Raw genomic sequence first — 16,953 nt, 5'->3', positions numbered from 1 at the left:
TAATTCAATGCAGTGTTGCCTTCATGGGACTCGCATCATGTCACAGGACCGAACCTCAAAATCTCATAGTGGTGAAGGTAATCCTTAGGGTGACTTGGGAGCCTGGAGCTATGATAGGTTTCTTCAGGTGAAGCTGAGGTTAATTGATGGGCTTGGTCTAAGAGTCATGTATGAGTGAAACGTGTCTTTAAGCACTAGAATTAAGCAAGACAAAACAAAACAAAACAAAACAAAACACTGGAATTACTCTCAGTGGGGAGAGATGCTCACACAGTGAAAGGCAGGGAACTGGGGTTGGGAGCTCCCTTGCTCCCATCTCATGCTAACTGGCGGGAGAGAAAGGGCAGTGGGTGACTGGGGCTCTGACCTTACAACTTACAGTGTGGTCCGTAGACCAGCAGCCATCGAACCCCGGGGAGCTTGCTAGAAAATGCAGACACTTGGGGCCTCCTTCAGTCCTACAGAATCAGAATCTGCATTTTATTAAGATCCCCAAGTGGCTTGGTGGCATTTTCATGTTTGAGAAATAGTAGGCTCTGGTATTAAGATACACTTTAAGAACTGATAAGACCTCGCCTCTCCATGTAAAAGGTCCTCTCGCTCTCACTTTTGCTGTCGGTGCATCAGCGTGTGTGGATGATAAGTCTGTTTTGCTTGTTTGCATCACTACTACAGGAAAGTGGTTTTGGGTAGGTTAGAAGCATCGAGACTTTAGTATTCAGCAGAATTGATGAAGATGGACGTGAGGTTTGTGCTGTGGGATGTATGTGTGTGTGTGTTTCTGGTTTACACTCTCTTATAAGTTTTAAGTGATGAAGCCACTGTGTGTGTATTTCCTGTCACACGGGTCCCCACCCCCATATGTGAGAAAGCGAGTCTCTGCCAACTATTAGGAATCAGACCTCAGAGAAACCAGCGGATATTTTCCTCGCGTACACGAAGTGGGCTTCACAGGCACGGAGCGAGCACGGAAGGAGTCGATGACTTTGGATGAGCTCTATAAGCAAGGACCTCCTGTATGATCATGGGCCGTTAGTTGTGGTCACTGTACCTGCAAAGAATAAAAAAGCTCACCGCGGATGGTCCCAGGAGCGCAGACACTCTGTCTGTGCTGCCCCCTGCTGGTTAAGGCGCCTTACACGCGCCGCACTTAGCATGAAATTCTCTTCTCCCCACACCTTCTTCTTTTGTTTATTTCTGTATTTACGCCTTTATAATTACAAATTCACAAGTGAATTACTGTTGTTAAAAATTTCAAGTAACAGAGTCATTAAAAAAAGAGAGCGCTTTCCTTTCCGTTCCCCCTCCCTACTGGGCTACAGAAGGGCAGGCTGTGGTGTTGGTGACTCTGCTCCCCTTGCTGACGCCCTTACCCAGCAAAGGTCCCAGGGCACAGAGAGGGCACTTGGAGCATCTGTGGAGTGAATAAAGGGACAGCCACTGTCAGGTTGATGTGCTCCTTTCCTACACATTCAAAGTCCTAGAGATAGTCTACTTTTGTACATATATGGGTTCACACTGTAGGCACGTGTCTTTACTTTTTGCTCGTAGTATACCTTGGGGATCTTCCCGTGGCTGATATCTGGACACACACCACTGACTAAATACACCGCCGTTGTGTGACGGATCCCATATGGATGGTGTCGAAGTTCCTTCTGTTTTGCACTATGTCCAGCCGTGCTGCTTGCCCAGGCCTCTTGCCCAGATACAGGTGTCCCCAGGAAAGACACCTGACATGGACCGCTGGTGGCGGTCCTTCCCATGCCTTTCACTGGGTCCGAAGACTGCAAACCTGAATCTCCCTGAAACACAAGCTTGGCGAGTGTCCGTCCTGGGCTCATGTCCTGCGCTTGGCCAAAACACTCACACGCGTGCACACACACACACACACACACACACACACACACACACCATCCTATCCCAGCCTGCTCACTAGGGAACCTAATTTTAAAACCTGAGCTGGTGAGTGTTAGCATATCCTATGGAAGCACACTGAACTGAGGGTCCTGAGGTCTGAGTTCTAATATAGGCTTTGCCAAAAAATTACCTAAAAGTGTTGAAGAGATGATCCATTCTTTCTGAGCCTCAGTTTCTTCCTCCTTAAACTGGGTTGGGAGGAGAATGACTAGGAGCGGACACTTGCACGGCCAGCCTTCCAGGGTGAGGCTTCGGTCGCCCGCCCTTGACCCCAGGTTGGATGTGGGAGCCAAGAAATAGGACACTGACATGTTGAAAGAACGTCAGCTGCTCCCGGGTGAGGTCAGAGCCGGCCCCTGGTGACCTCTACCCGGTCAGCAGGTCAGCAGCCCCACCTTTCCCGGAGCTGCGGCAGCCAGTTCCTCCCCTGCTCCTTGGCAAGGGCATGATTTGCATCTGTGCAGAGGGAAGCCTGGAGAACACCAACCCCACGCGTGGCTTGGTAATCGGCCATCTTCTGAGGGCTACCCGGCCACAGACTCTGCTTGGCTCTTCTTGCCAGAGTGACAAGCACTAACGAGAGTGGTAAGGACGAAGCCCTGCAGTCCCACTGCCCAGGCTGGAACCCCGACCCCTGCTGTGCCTTATCAGCTGGGTCACCTGGGGCCACTGACTCAGACTCCTGTTTCCTTGTCTTTAAACTGGGGATAATGTTAATATAGCTTTGATGGAGTGTTGTAAGGATTCAAAGAAAGTTCTTTTTATTTTTTTCCCTTTGCTTTTTTCTTTGTTGACAGAACATTAATTCCAGCGAATTCATATAACATAAAAAGCCCATATATTTTCTCATCATGAAAATATAAAATCTGAAATAAAAGGTTAGTTATAAAACCCCAAAAGCTGGCATCTGGGAGACTTGATGCAGAGGCTGGAGTAGAAAGTGGGTGGGGAGGTAAGAAACTCTTGGACGAGGGCTGTAGGTGAGTCTCCAAGAGGGACCTATTTGCCAGGTGGGTCTTTGCTAGAGCTGGTAATGCTTCCTATGAAAGCTCCCCAGGAGCACAGATCTCGGTCTGTGCTCTATTCACTTCTCTATCCCTAGTGCCTTCAAGAGCACCTACACCACAAAGTAGGTATTTATAAGTATGTGTTCGTATTTAAATCTCACAGTTCCTATATTCTTTTATCTTTTATTACTTTCGTTTCCAGCTTTATTGAGATATAATTGACATATAACTTTGTATGAGTTCTAGGTGCACAACATAATGATGTGTTATATGTATATATTGCAAAATGATTACCATAATAAGCTTAGTTAACATCCATCGGCTCAGGTAGTTAAATATTTTCTTTCTTGTGATGAGAAGTTTTAAGAACTACTCTCTTGGCAACTTTTGAATGTACAATAGATTGTTGCTAATTATAGTCACCATGCTGTGTGTCATTTCCCAAGGACTTACTTATCTTGTAACTGGAAGAATGTATTGTTTGAACACCTTCACCCGTTTCTCCTACACCCCTCCTCCTGCCTCTGGCAACCACCAATTTGTTCTCTGTTTCTATGAATTTGGTTTTTGTAGATTCCACACATAGGTGACATTGTGCAGTATTTGTCTTTCTTTGAGTGACCATTTGCAACAAATGTTGCTGCTTCTTCTTTTTTTTTTTTTTTTAAAGATTTTATTTATTTATTTGACAGAGAGAGAGAGAGAGAGACAACAAGTAAGCAGAGAGGTAGGCAGAGAGAGACTGCGGGAGGCAGGTTCCCTGCCAAGCAGACAGCCCAATGTGGGGCTCGATCCCAGGACCCTGAGACCATGACCCTAGCCGAAGGCAGGGGCTGAACCCACTGAGCCACCCAGGCGCCCCAGGATATCCTTCTTTTTTAATGGCTAAATATTATTCCATTAAAAAATAGATATTTAAATATGTACATTAGCTAATATTGTTATTTATATATATCTCACATATGTATCTTACATTTTCTTTATATATATTTATGCCTCTCGTTTTCTTTATCCAGTCATCTGCCCATGGACACTGAAGTTGTTTCCACGTCTTTGCTCTTGTAAATAATTCTGCAGTGAACATGGGGTGTAGATCTCTCTCTAAGGAGGGATTTCATTTACTTCAGGTAAATACCCAGAAGCGGAATTGCTGGATCATATTGCTGGTAGTTCTATTTTTAATTTGTTGAGAAACTTACATACTGTTTTCTGTAGTGGCTGTACCAATTTACATTCCCACCAACAGTGCCCAAGAGCTTCTTTTTCTATACATCCTTGCCAACACTTGTTATCTCTTATCTTTTTGCTAACAGCCATTCTAACAGGTGTGAGGTGATATCTCATTATGGTTTTGGATTTGTGTTAATCTCATGATTAGTGTTGTTGAGGACCTTTTCATGTACCTGTTGGCCAAATGTCTGTCTTTGGAAAAATATCTGTTCTGTTCCTTTGCTGATTTTTTAATCAGAATCTTGTGTGTGTGTGTGTGTGTGTGTGTGTGTGTGTGTGTGTGTGTGTGTTTGCTATTGAGTTGTATGAGGTTTTCAAAAAATATATTTTGGATAATAACTCTTTATCAGATACATGATTTGCAAATATTTTCTCCCATTCCATTAATTGCCTTTTCATTTTATTGGTGGTGACTTTTTTCCCCTTCGAATGCATAATTACTGCTCAATACGTGTTTTTATTATTAATGTTCAGAACAGAGCATAACACCTAGACCAAAGAGGTGGTCCAGAAATGTTTGATGAGTATATGACAGTTGCATGAATGAGCTGGAAATGAGGAGCCACATTTTAGCTCTATTTCTACCTTTGACTTCATCTACCACCAAGCTTACAGCTCCTCCTGACTATCAGCCTTCCCCAAACCTGCCTCTAATTTCCTATCCTAGCATTTTTTCCGTGGAGCTTTTTCTCCATCTGGAAAGCTCTTTTCATTTACTTCTGCTGTCAAAATTCCATCCTTCAAGAGGCAAACGACATGCCACCTCTTCTGTGAAGCTTTCTCTGTTTCTCTATTTTGTAGTGTTTCTTCCTTCTCATATTTGCAACATATTTCATAGTTGATGATTCCCAAATTTATATTTTTGGTCCAAATCTTCCTTATGAGCTCTAAATTAGTGTCTTCAAGTGTCTACTCAGTATCTTCATCTGGATGTCTAATAGACTCAAATGTAATCTGTCCACCCCTCAGCCCCCCACCCATGCAGCTATGCAGGCTCTCCCATCTCAGTTAAAGGCAACCCGATCTTTCTAGGTGCCCAGGACAAAACATTAGTCATCTTGATGCGTGCCTTTCTCTTACATCCTACTCTTAGTCCATCTGGAAATCTTTTTAGATCTTCTCGGAAATATCCAAAATTGGAACACTTCTCACCACCTCCACTGTTACCACCACGGTCCCAATTGGGGCCAGTGGACTCCACCCCTGCCCTCCCCACACGCACAATCCATTTTTACAGAGCAGCCAGAGTGAGTCTTAGTAAAATATAGGCCAAACCATCAGTCTCCTGCTAAAGATCCCACAGGAGCTCCACGTTTCACTTAAAGCAAAAGCCAACATTCTTGAAACAGCCTATCAGGCTTTACAAAACCACACATCTCTCTGACATCCTCTCCCACTGCTCTTTCGGTCCTGGACATTCTCCTCTTGTCCCTCCCAGATTCATTCTTCAGCCTTTTCTATCCTACTCTCTTCTCCAGGAGACTGGTTCCAGGAATCTCTGAACTTTCTCAATGGTCTTTGGCTTGTAGTCTGGTCAGTTGATGGCAGGTGCTGGTTTGCCATGGGGAGATGGGAGCTGAGAGAGGTTGTTATTTATCCCTCTGTTTCCCTCCCTCCTAAGCCTGGTCGTGGCCATGACTCTGTTCTTTATCAAAGACCCCATCTATTAGCCCTCTCCTACAGCCTGCCTTCTCCAGGCTCCAGGAATCCTGCTCTCTGCTGGCCCCTTCTGGCTGAGGAGTGCTATTACTAACTCTCAAGGACCTGACCTTGCAGGTTTACCTTACCTCTGTCCACAGCTTCTTAGTTTTTATACTTAACACTCTTCAGTTACTCCTATTAAGGTGCTCTTTGCTTCCTGCCTAATATTGAATGATCTCTTACCCCGCCTAACGTTTAAGCAACACTTTTGGGATATTGTGATTTATAAGAAAAACATATATTTGTTATTAAGATGATCAAAATATATTTCTCATATATATTTGGTCTTCGTGTGGCGTTCACAACTCTCCAAACTCTTGGAACTTCCTTGGTGCTGAAAGTGATAAAGATGTCTCTTTTATGTTAATAAGGTGGCTTTTGAAACTAACCTAAGGATGGGTTGCCAGGAGAACCAAACATGTAATTAGACAATTGGAACTTTAAAAAAATATATTTTATTTATTTATTTGACACATACAGAGAGAGAGAGAGAGAGAGAGAGAGAGAGAGAGCACGCACAGGCACGGGGAGTGGCAGAGGGGAAAACAAGGAGTAGGGAGCCCAATACAGCACTCGATCCCAGGACTCTGGAATCATGACCTGAGCCAAAGGCAGACGCTTATCTGAACGAGCCATCCAAGTGCCCCTAGATGACTGAACTTTCAGTCCCACCTCTGACTTCTGGGGAGGGGAGAAGGCCTGGAGGTTGAATCAATTGCCAAAGGCCAATGATTTAATCAGTCATGACTATGTAATGAAACTTCCATAAAAATGCAAGAGAACAGGGCTGGGAGAGCTTCCGGTTTGGTGGACGCCTGGAGATTTGTAAGAATGATGTACCTGGAGAGGTCATGGAAGTTCTGTGCCTTCCCCATACCTTTTCCTATGCATCTCTTCCATCTGGATGTCCCTAAGTTATATCCTTTTATAATAAACTAGCAGTCTAGTAAGGAAAATGTTTTTCTGCATTCTATGAGCCATTCTAGCAAATTAGTCAAATTCAAGGAGGAAATTTGGGGAACTTCTGATTTATAGCCTGGTGGTCAGAGCAAAGGTAATAACCTGGGTTTGCAACTGGCATCTGAAGTTGGTGTGTGTGGGGTGCAGTCTTGCAGAACTGAAACCTTAACCTATAGAATCTGATGCTGTTTCTGAGTAAACAGTATCTGAATTGAGTTGAATTCTTGGGCACCCTGATGGTGTCTGAGAATTGCTCATTGGGGGTGTGGGAAGCGCCACTCCTCCCATGTTGGAATTGGTATGAAAACGAATTTTACTTTCCATCTTGGTCTTCCTCTAGCACGCTAGGCACACTCTTGCCCTATGGTCTTTGCATTGGTTCTTCCCTTTTCTTGGTATATTCTTCTGGATGTCCATGGATCCCTCCCTCTTGTCTTCAAATCTTTGCTCAGTTGTCACCTTCTCAGGGATCATGTTTCTTTGTTCTAATAAAACTGTAGCCCTTCTACCCTGGCATTTAGTCCTTTTAAAAAAATAATGCTTATCATATAACTCATGATGTTATTTATTTATTTTTCACTTATTTATTGTGATTTCCACTATCTTTATCCTCTCACTAGATTATAAAATCCTTGAGGGCAAAGGTTTCATCTGTTTTCACTGATAAATATCCACTATTAGAATAATGTCTGGCATATGGTAGATGATAAGTGTTATTTGAATGAGTAAATGTTTGAATATATTCCCCTTTGTTTTCAATGGGTCCCTCCATGAACTATATAACCCAAGTGCTTATCTCATTACTCCAACCAAATAGTGCATTCTCCAAGAGGAATAATTAGCATTTATACCTGAGATTGCAAGGCAGAAACCCTTAGGCTGGATTTAGCCTACAGGCAAGTTTACTTAAAGTATTGGCGCACACCATGTTTCAAGTACTATTTTGATTTATCTTTCCAAATTAAGATATGGGGGATATTTCACTTGAAGATGCGGATTCCTGGTTTCTATGCAAAAACAGAAGTTCTGGTCATATTTTACATCATGTTTCTCATTCTTTAACAGCTGAACAGGGCCTTTCCCCTTAGACTGGGAATGTCCTCTCCTATACCTTCAGGGCTATACCTCTTCCTAGTGTTTCCTTGACCTCTTCTAAAGCTGGTGTTATTCAGCAGCTCCACTAAGCTCTTGTAAACAAAGAAGTCTGCAGTCTCTTGTGGTCAACTATATACCAGGGAGACAATAAATGTTTGATAATGATGATGTACTAATGATGATGTAGAAAGGAGTAAAATTTCCATTTCATCTACTCTTTTCTTTGACAACTTCTCTTCATTTACTTGTTCTATCAATTAGTGTTGATGCCTCCAAATATAATTATGGATATGTCTTTTTCTTTCTTTCTTTCTTTTTTTTTTAGTTACATCACTTCACTTTATGTATTCTCAAATTCTATTATTAAGTGCATACATATTTTTGATTGTGTCACTCCTAAAGGTCAAGGCCTGAAATGTATCAGAAGAACTGAAGGACACTGAGGACATGATCAACCAACTTGTGGTTGATGAGCTGAAAGGTGCTATCTGTCAACCTGACTTAATTAACATATATAGAACCTGATGGCAAAGTTAAAAAAAAAAAAAAAAGCAAAATAAGCATTCTTATCAGATATACATGGGAACATTTACTAAGGTAATTTATATTCTGGGCCAGAAAACTAATCTCTACAAATTTATAAGAACTTAAATAATACAAAACATGTTCTTTGATAATAATAAGATTAAACTATAAGTGAGTAAAAGAAAGATATAGCAAAAAGCTCTAAATAATTAGAAATTTAAAAAATACACTTCTAAATAACCCATGGATCAAAGAAGGAACCATGAAGAAAATTCTAATGTATTTTAAGTTAAACAAATGGAAACACAACATATTTAAAAAAATGTGATGTAGCTAAAGAAATGCTCAGGGGAAGATGTATAGAATTAATTACTTATGAAGAAGGAAAGTCTCACAACAATGATCTTCACTACTACCTTAAGAAATTATAAAAGGAAAGCAGGTTAAACACAAAGGAAGCCAAAGGAAGGAAACAACGGAAATCAATGAAGTAAAAAATAGAAAAACAATAGAGAAAAGTCAATGGAACCATAATTTATAAATTTCTAGCAGTCTAATCAAGGAAAAAGAAGAGAGAATATGCCAGTTAGCGACATCATAAATGAAAGAAAGGACTTTATTATAGATCCTACAGAAATTAAAAGGTTAGTGACAGAATATTATGACCAACTTCATGTTGATGAACTTGAGAACTTACATGAAGTGGAAAAATTGCCCGAAAGACCGAAATTTCCAAAGCTCACTCAAGAGGAAACAAATAGGGATGCATGGGTGGTGCAGTCAGTTAAGCAGCCGACTTTTGATTTCAGCTCAGCTTATGGGCTCAGGGTCCTGGGATCCAGCCCTGCTTCGGGCTCTGTGTTCAACGGGGAGTCTGCTTGAGGAATCTCTTTCTCTCTCTGCCCCTCCCCAACTTGTGCTCTTGCATGCACATCCTCTCTTTTTCTCTCTCGAATCAATCAATCTTAAAAAAAAAAAAAAAAAAAAAAACCCAACAAAAAAACCCCAAAGAAATATAGGCTGAGTAGTGCTATATGTATTTAAAAAATTAAATTTGTAGCTATAAGATTTCCAAAGGAGAAAACTCCTAGGCCATGTAAGTTTGGTGGTGAATTTTGGCAAATACTAAAGGAAGAAATAATACCATTCTAGAGAAATTTTTCCAAAAAAAAAAAAAAAAAATGGAAGAGGGTAGAATATTTTCCAATTTATTTATGAAGCCAATATTAACCTGACACCAAAATCAGACAAAGACATTACATGAAAAGAAATCTAAATCCCAAATATACCTCATGGACAGAGATGCAAAAGTCCTCGGCAACATGTTAGCAAATCAAATCCAGCAACGTATTAAAAGGCTAACACTTAATGAACAAGTGGGGGATGCAAGGTTGGTTCAACATCTGAAAATCAATCAATGTAATTTACCATATCAGCAGATGAGAAAAGAAAAACAACTATTTCAATGATGCAGATGAAGTATTTTAGCAAAATTCAACACCCATTCATCATAAAATCTCTAAAGAAACAAGAAGCTATGAAACAGAAATCTGATCACAACATCCCTTTGCTGAAAACCCTATACCATTTCTATTGTTCCTGTCCCCTATAACTCAAGTACTTTGCCAGCTTCCTACACCAGCATTCACTCATTCATTCAAGATCTCTCAGTATCTACTGTGTGGGAGTCGCTGGGGGACACAGCAGTGGGCAAAATAATAAAAATTCTCTACCTTCACGGAGCTTACATTCTAGCAGGTTAATGCGGCTCTTCCTGGCTCCTCGCCCAGTGCTCAGTGGCCTTTCATTCCCTCACACTTGTCGTTTCCCTCCAGGCACAAGACCTCTAAGGAACATGCTGGTCCCTCTGGAATTCTTTTCCTTCCCTCCTTTTTTTTTTTTTTTAAAGATTTTACTTACTTATTTTAAGGGGTGGGGCACAAGCAAGGGGAAAGGGCAGAGGGAGAGATTTGCAGGCTCTCCACTGAGCAGGGAGCCTGATGGACGTGGGGCTCGATCCCAGGACCTTGGGATCATGACCTGATCCAAAGGCTGATGCTTAACAGACTGAACGACCCAGGCGCCCCTCCCTCCCATCTTTGTCTGTGTAACTCTTACTTATTGTTCAGATGTTAGTTGGAGTCACTTCTGTGGGGAAGTCCTCCCTGATACCCTAGCCTAGATGCCTCCTCTTTTATATACTCTTACTGTGCCTTCCTTCCCCCTCATTATAGCCCTTATTATATAATTATTTATGAGACACTCTGACCTCTAGGTTTCCGATGGATTACGGGTTCTGTGAAGGCAGGGGCTCTGTTTTCACTTACTAGCACCCAGTACAGAGTAGGTGCTCATTCAATATTGTTTAAAAGCCTGAACTTGTGCCAAAACTTCATTCAACTTTTTATTCAACTTTGGCCTGGAATGGGATAAGAACTGGTCTAAGAATGTACTCAGGAAATAGCATCCAAGATGTGGAGAAAGGGGAATCCTGATTCATGGTGGTGGGAATGTACACTGGTGCAGTCACCGTGGGAAACTGTGGAGTTTCCTCAAAATATTAAAACTAGAAATACTATGTGGTCTAGAAATTCCACTGCTGGGTACTTCCCCAAAGAAAAGGAACACAAAACACCGATTTAAAAAGATATGCACCCCTATGTTGCTTGCAGCATTATTTACAATGGCCAGGATATGGAATCAGCTTGTGCCCATCGATCGATAAATGGGTACAGAAGTGGTATTTACATACAACGGAATATTATTCATCCATAGAAAGGATGAAATCTTCTCATTTCTGACAATATGAATGAACTTGGATTGTATGATGCTAAGTGAAATAAGTCAGACAGAGAAAGACAAATACCATATGATTTCACTGATCCGTGGAATCTAAAAGGTAGAACAAATGAACACACATATAAACATACACCATAGAAACAGCTCTTAAATACAGAGAATGAACTGGTGGTGGCCAGGGGGCGTAGGGGATAGCAAAATAGATGAAGGGGATTAAGAGGTATAAACTTCCAGAAGAAGTCAGAGGGATGAAAAGTACAGCATAAGAAATATGTCAATAATATTTAATAACGTTATACGGTGACAGACGGTATCTACGCTTACCCTGGTGAGCACTGCAAAATGTATAAAATGGTTGAGTCTTTACGTTGTATCCTTGAAACAAACATAACATTGTATGTCAACTACACATCAATTAAAAAAAAAAAAAAAGAAAGAAAGAAAGCCGCGCCCAAGGAAGCATTAAGTAATTTATTAGTGGTCTTTAAATTAGTCATCCACCTGTCTAACCTTGTTTGGATTCAGCGCGTACTTTTTCCGCTTCCTTTGTGAGATCTCACGGGAGGCTTCTGAAGTTCAGCTCCTACGTCAGCTGCATTCTTCTGCTCTTCTGACTTATCCACAAGGCAAATGAGGCTCGTTTTGTGCAAGTAGATTTGCACATGCTCTTCCCAGACGGGGATGCTCCATCTCTAAGGCGCTGGGCTCCATCAGGGCCATTTCCCAGATCCCTTCCGACCAAAGCTTTGGGAGGAGAGGTGGGGCCCCCCACACTCACCAGTGAGGAGTCGCTCCCGGGTGCTGCTGGGGTTCACAGCCCCACCTTCACTCAGAGAGCCCAGAGAGGTGTGCCCAGAGAGACGCTGGGTGGGAATGGCTTTCTCATTGGCAGGCGAGTCAGTGTGGGCCCAGTCAGTCCGAGGGGAACAAGAACAGCAGCCTGGATGTCTGGGATGGTCTCTGCCCTCCTCCCTGACCCTGGCCTCCCCCGCATGAACCTGTGTATCTCAGTCCTAGAATGTGAGGAATGTGCCAGAGCCTGATAGGCCTGAAGCGATCTGCAGAGAGGCAGGGAGGAGCACTGCTCCTCAGTCAGAGGCCTGAGATGGTAAGGACTCTGGGTCCTGAGGGCTGGGCTGCCCCTCTCCTCCTCCTTGGGCCTCTTGCAGCAGCCGGATCTCAAAGGCTCCATTGTGCACTGAGCTGGCTTTGGGTCCCTCCCGTGTCTGCTAGGCGGTTGGAGAAGAGGCACTGTTAGAAAAGTGCCCCCACCAGCCTGTTCAAGCTCATGTCCCTTGGTCTCTCACCCCTGAAGGATGGTGTAGACACAGACAGTTGTTTCTGCCTCCCAGGAAGCAGTCTGTCCTCTGTCCGTTGGCTTTTACTATTTTTTTTCTTTTTTTCTTAAAGATTTTATTTATTTGACAGACAGATCACAAGTAGGCAGAGAGGCAGGCAGAGAGAGAGAGGGGGAGGCAGGCTCCCCCCTGAGCAGAGAGGCCGATGCTGGGCTCCATCTCAGGACCAAGGGATTATGACATGAGCTGAAGCCAGAAGCTTCAACCCACTGAGCCACCCGAGCACCCCTGTTTGTTTGTTTGTTTGTTTGTTTTCAAATAAGCAGCTGTGTAGTTTTATTGGTCTTCTCGATTTTTTCCCAGTTTTACTGAGATATAATTGACATACAGCATTGTAGAAGATGAAGATATATAACACAAGGATTTGACTTATTATCAAATCACAATAAATTTAAATTAAATGTCCATGTGTTTGTTCAGTTTCTGTGATTCCTGCCCTTCCTTATCTTTACTATTTTCTTTCCTCCTTCGCCTTCCTTGTTTTGTTGTGTTGCTTAAATAACTGATTTGAAACTGTCTTCTATTCTCATATAAGCATGTAATGTTCTGAAGTTCCCTTTAAGTACTGTTTTTGCTGTATCCCCCAAATTTTCATAGGTTGACTTCATTGCAAACTATTTTTTAATTTCCCTTGTGATTTCTCCCTCATCCCTTGAGTTATTTAGGAGTGTTTTGTTTAATTTGCACATATCTGGGGATTTTGCTGATATTTCTCTTTTATTGGTTTCCAATTCAATTCCTTTGTGTTCAGAGAACATTCTTGAATGATTTCAATTTTTAAAATTTCTTGGCATTTGTTTTTTTGTCTCAGAATATGTTCTTCTTGGTGAATGTTCTGTCTGAGCTTGAAAAGACTGTCTTTTCCAACTTTGGGGGGGGGCATTGTTATATAAGTGTCAATTGGACCAAGTTGATCAAAAGTGTTGTTCAAGTCTTCTGTATGCTTACTGATTTTTGGTGGTGGTGGTAGTTTTTTTTTTTTTTTTTTAAGATTTCATTTTTATGTAATCTCTGTACTTAACGTGGGGCTCAAACTCACAACCTGGAGATCAAGAGTCACACACCCTACTGACTGACCCACTCAAGTGCCCCAGTACATATACTTTTTTTTTCTTTTTAAGCAGGCCTCATACCCAGCATGGAGTCTAATGCAGGGCCTAACTAATGTCCCTGAGATCAAGACCTGAGCTGAGATCAAGAGTCAGATGCTTAAATGACTGAGCAACCGAATGTCCCAACTTTGAAGACTGATATGTTTTTAAAATAAATTAACCCCTTTATTCATGTTCCCTGGTCATGTTCCTTGTTTTGAAATTCACTTTAATTGATATGAGGCATTTCCTTTGATTGTCTTTTTTTTTTTGATGTGTTTTAGTATTTTTTTAATTGCTGTTTGAATGGCATTTATATTTTTATCCTCTTATTTTTAACCTAGTTTGTCTTTATATTTATATATTTGATTCCCTTTATCCACTCTGGCAATCTCTGAATTTTAAGTGGAGCGTTTAGGCCATTTTCATTTAATGTAATTATTATTTGTTTGGGTCTACTTGTTATTGTTGTTGTTAATATTTAGAGAGAGAGAGAGAGAAAGCACATGTACACACCCATAAGCATTTGGGGGAGGGGCAGAAAGAGAATCTTTTTTTTTTTTTTTAAAGATTTTATTTGTTTATTTGACAGAGATCCCAAGTAGGCAGAGAGGCAGGCAGAGAGAAAGGAAGGGAAGAAGGCTCCCTGCTGAGCACAGAGCCCGATGTGGGGCTCAATCCCAGGACCCTGGGATCATGACTTGAGCTGAAGGCAGAGGCTTTAACCCACTGAGCCACCCAGGTGCCCCAGGGAGAGAGAATCTTAAACAGGCTCCACACTCAGCACAGAGCCCAAATCAGGATTTGATCTCAAGACCCTGAGATCATGACCTAAGTGGAAATCAAGAGTTGATGCTTAACTGAATGAGTCACCCAGATGCCCCAATTATTATTTCTTTGGTTCCATTTGTTCTTTGTTCCTTTTTCCTTTTTTCCCACCTTCTTTTGGTTTGACTATTTTTTAATGATTATATTTAACATTAGGAATACTTCTAAAAATTTTAAAACACACCTTAGCAAATTTAAGAGAATCATACAATTTCTGCTGTCACACTACCATCAAATTAATCTAAAAATTAATAATAGAAAGATAACTGAAAAATCCCAGCATATGTGGAGATTAAACAACACAATTTTAAATAATACATGGATTATAGAAGAAATCTCAAGAAAAATTCAAGAGAAATTTAAAAAATATTTTGAACTCAATGAAATTGAAATCATAACTTATCAAAATTTGTGGGATGCAGTGAATGCAGGATTAGAGAGAAATTTATAACACTGAATGTTTAAAAAAAAAAAAAGGAAAGACTAAAATTGATATCTAAGTTTCCACTTTAGGAAACTAGAAAAAGAAGAGCAAATAAAATCCAAAGTAAGTAGAGGAAAAGGAATAATAATAATTAGAGCTGAGATCAGTGAAATGGAAAACAGGAGGTCAATAGAGAAAAAACAATGAAACCAAACACTGGCCTTTGAAAAGATCATTAAACAAATAAAAAGTAAAATAGATGAAAAAAAGAAGGAGGACACAAATCACTAATGTCAGAAATGAAAAGGGGTCATTTTTACAGATCCCATGGAAATTAAAGGATAATAAAGGAATACCATGAATAACACTATGCCCACAAATCTGATAATGCAGACAAAATGGACCAATTCTTTGAAATGAACAATCTGTCCAAAGTCACACAAGAAGAAATAGATGATTCAAATAGGACCATATCTATTAAAGAAATTGAAGCAATAATTAAGAACCTTCCAAAACAGCAAGAACCAGACCCAGATGAGTTCATGGGTGAATTGTACCAGATGTTTAGGTTAGAAATTATACCAAAGCTCTAAAATCTTTTAGAAGATAGAAGCAGAGGAAATACCTCCTAATTCAATCTATGATGCCAGCATTACCTCAATACCCAAACCGTACAAAAACAGGCCAATATCTTACATGGGCATAGATGCAGAAGTTCTCAACAAAATATTAACAAATTGAATCAAAATAGTATAGAAAGATATTTTTATCATGACCAACTGCGATTTTTCCCAGATATGGAAACAGATTTAATATTCAAAATCAATTAATGTAATCTATCCTACAGAAAAATCACATGATCATGTGAATAGATGCAGAAAACACATTTAATAAAATCTAACACTCATGCATGAGAAAAACTCTTAGTAAGCTAAGAATAGAGGGAAACTGCCTCAGCTTGATAAAAACTACATGAAACCTACAGCTAACATCATACTTAACTGTGAGAAACTCAAGACTTTCCTTCTAAGATCAGGTACAAGGTAAGCATACCACTTACTCACAATTCTGTTTCAACATTATACTGGAAGTCTTTGCTAATGAGTAAGGCAAGAAAAGGAAACCAAAAGTATACAGGTTGGGAAGGAATACTTAAAACTGTCATTCATCACCAATATATAATAAGTGATTATATCAAGGTTGTAAGATACAAGGTTAACATATAAAGTCAATTGCTTTTCTAAATACTAACAGTAAACAAATGGAATTCGAATTAAAAACACAATACCGTTTACATTAGCACCCACCAGAAGGAAATACTTGAGTTTAAATTTAACAAAATATGTACAAGTTCTTTATGAGGAAATGTGATAAATGAAATCATTTATCTGACTCTGATAAATGAAATCAAAGAAGAACTACATAAATGGAGATATATTCCGTGTTCATGAATAGGAAGACTCAATATTGTTAAGCTGTTCAGCTGTTCTTCCTAGTTTGATCTATAGATTCAATGCGATCTCAATTAAAATCCCAGCAAGTTATTTTATGGATATTGATAAACTGATTCTAAAACTTTTTGAAGAGTCAAATGACTCAGAATAGCTGACAAAATATAGAAAGAGAAGAACAAAATTGGAGGACTGATGTTACCTGATTTCAAGACTTACTATAAAGCTTCAGTAATCAAGACAGTGTGGAATTGGCAAAAGACAAATAGATTAATGGAGCAGAATAGAAAGCCCAGGAAATAGACTTGTATAAATATAGTCAACTGTTCTTTGATAAAGGGGCAAAGGCAAAAGAATGGAACAAAGATAGTCTTCTCAACAAATGGTGCTGGAATAACTAGACACCTAGACCTGTGTCTGGTGTAGACACAGACCTTACACCCTTCCTAATAATTAATCAAAATGGATGACAACCCTAAGTGTAAAACATGAAACTATAAAACTCCTAGATGATAACATAGGAGAAAGCCTAGATGACCTTGGGTATAGTGATGCCTTCTTAGATAC

General features: G+C 40.4%; 1 long non-coding RNA gene across 1 annotated transcript; it reads right to left on the bottom strand.

The window, feature by feature from the left end:
- Window positions 1–52: 52 nt before the first annotated feature.
- On the bottom strand, window positions 53–2,143 carry LOC132027781 (uncharacterized). Its single transcript, XR_009407204.1, has 3 exons — window positions 2,048–2,143; window positions 903–1,051; window positions 53–194 (listed from the first exon to the last, which is right to left on the bottom strand). It is a non-coding gene; the product is annotated as an uncharacterized LOC132027781 (long non-coding RNA).
- Between the last annotated feature and the right edge of the window lie 14,810 nt (window positions 2,144–16,953).

Source organism: Mustela nigripes, chromosome 12, assembly GCF_022355385.1.
Source record: "Mustela nigripes isolate SB6536 chromosome 12, MUSNIG.SB6536, whole genome shotgun sequence".
In the NCBI taxonomy this organism is placed as follows: Eukaryota; Metazoa; Chordata; class Mammalia; order Carnivora; family Mustelidae; genus Mustela; species Mustela nigripes.
Note: the sequence above shows the minus strand (reverse complement) of the source record. Positions and strands in the feature narration are given on the sequence as shown.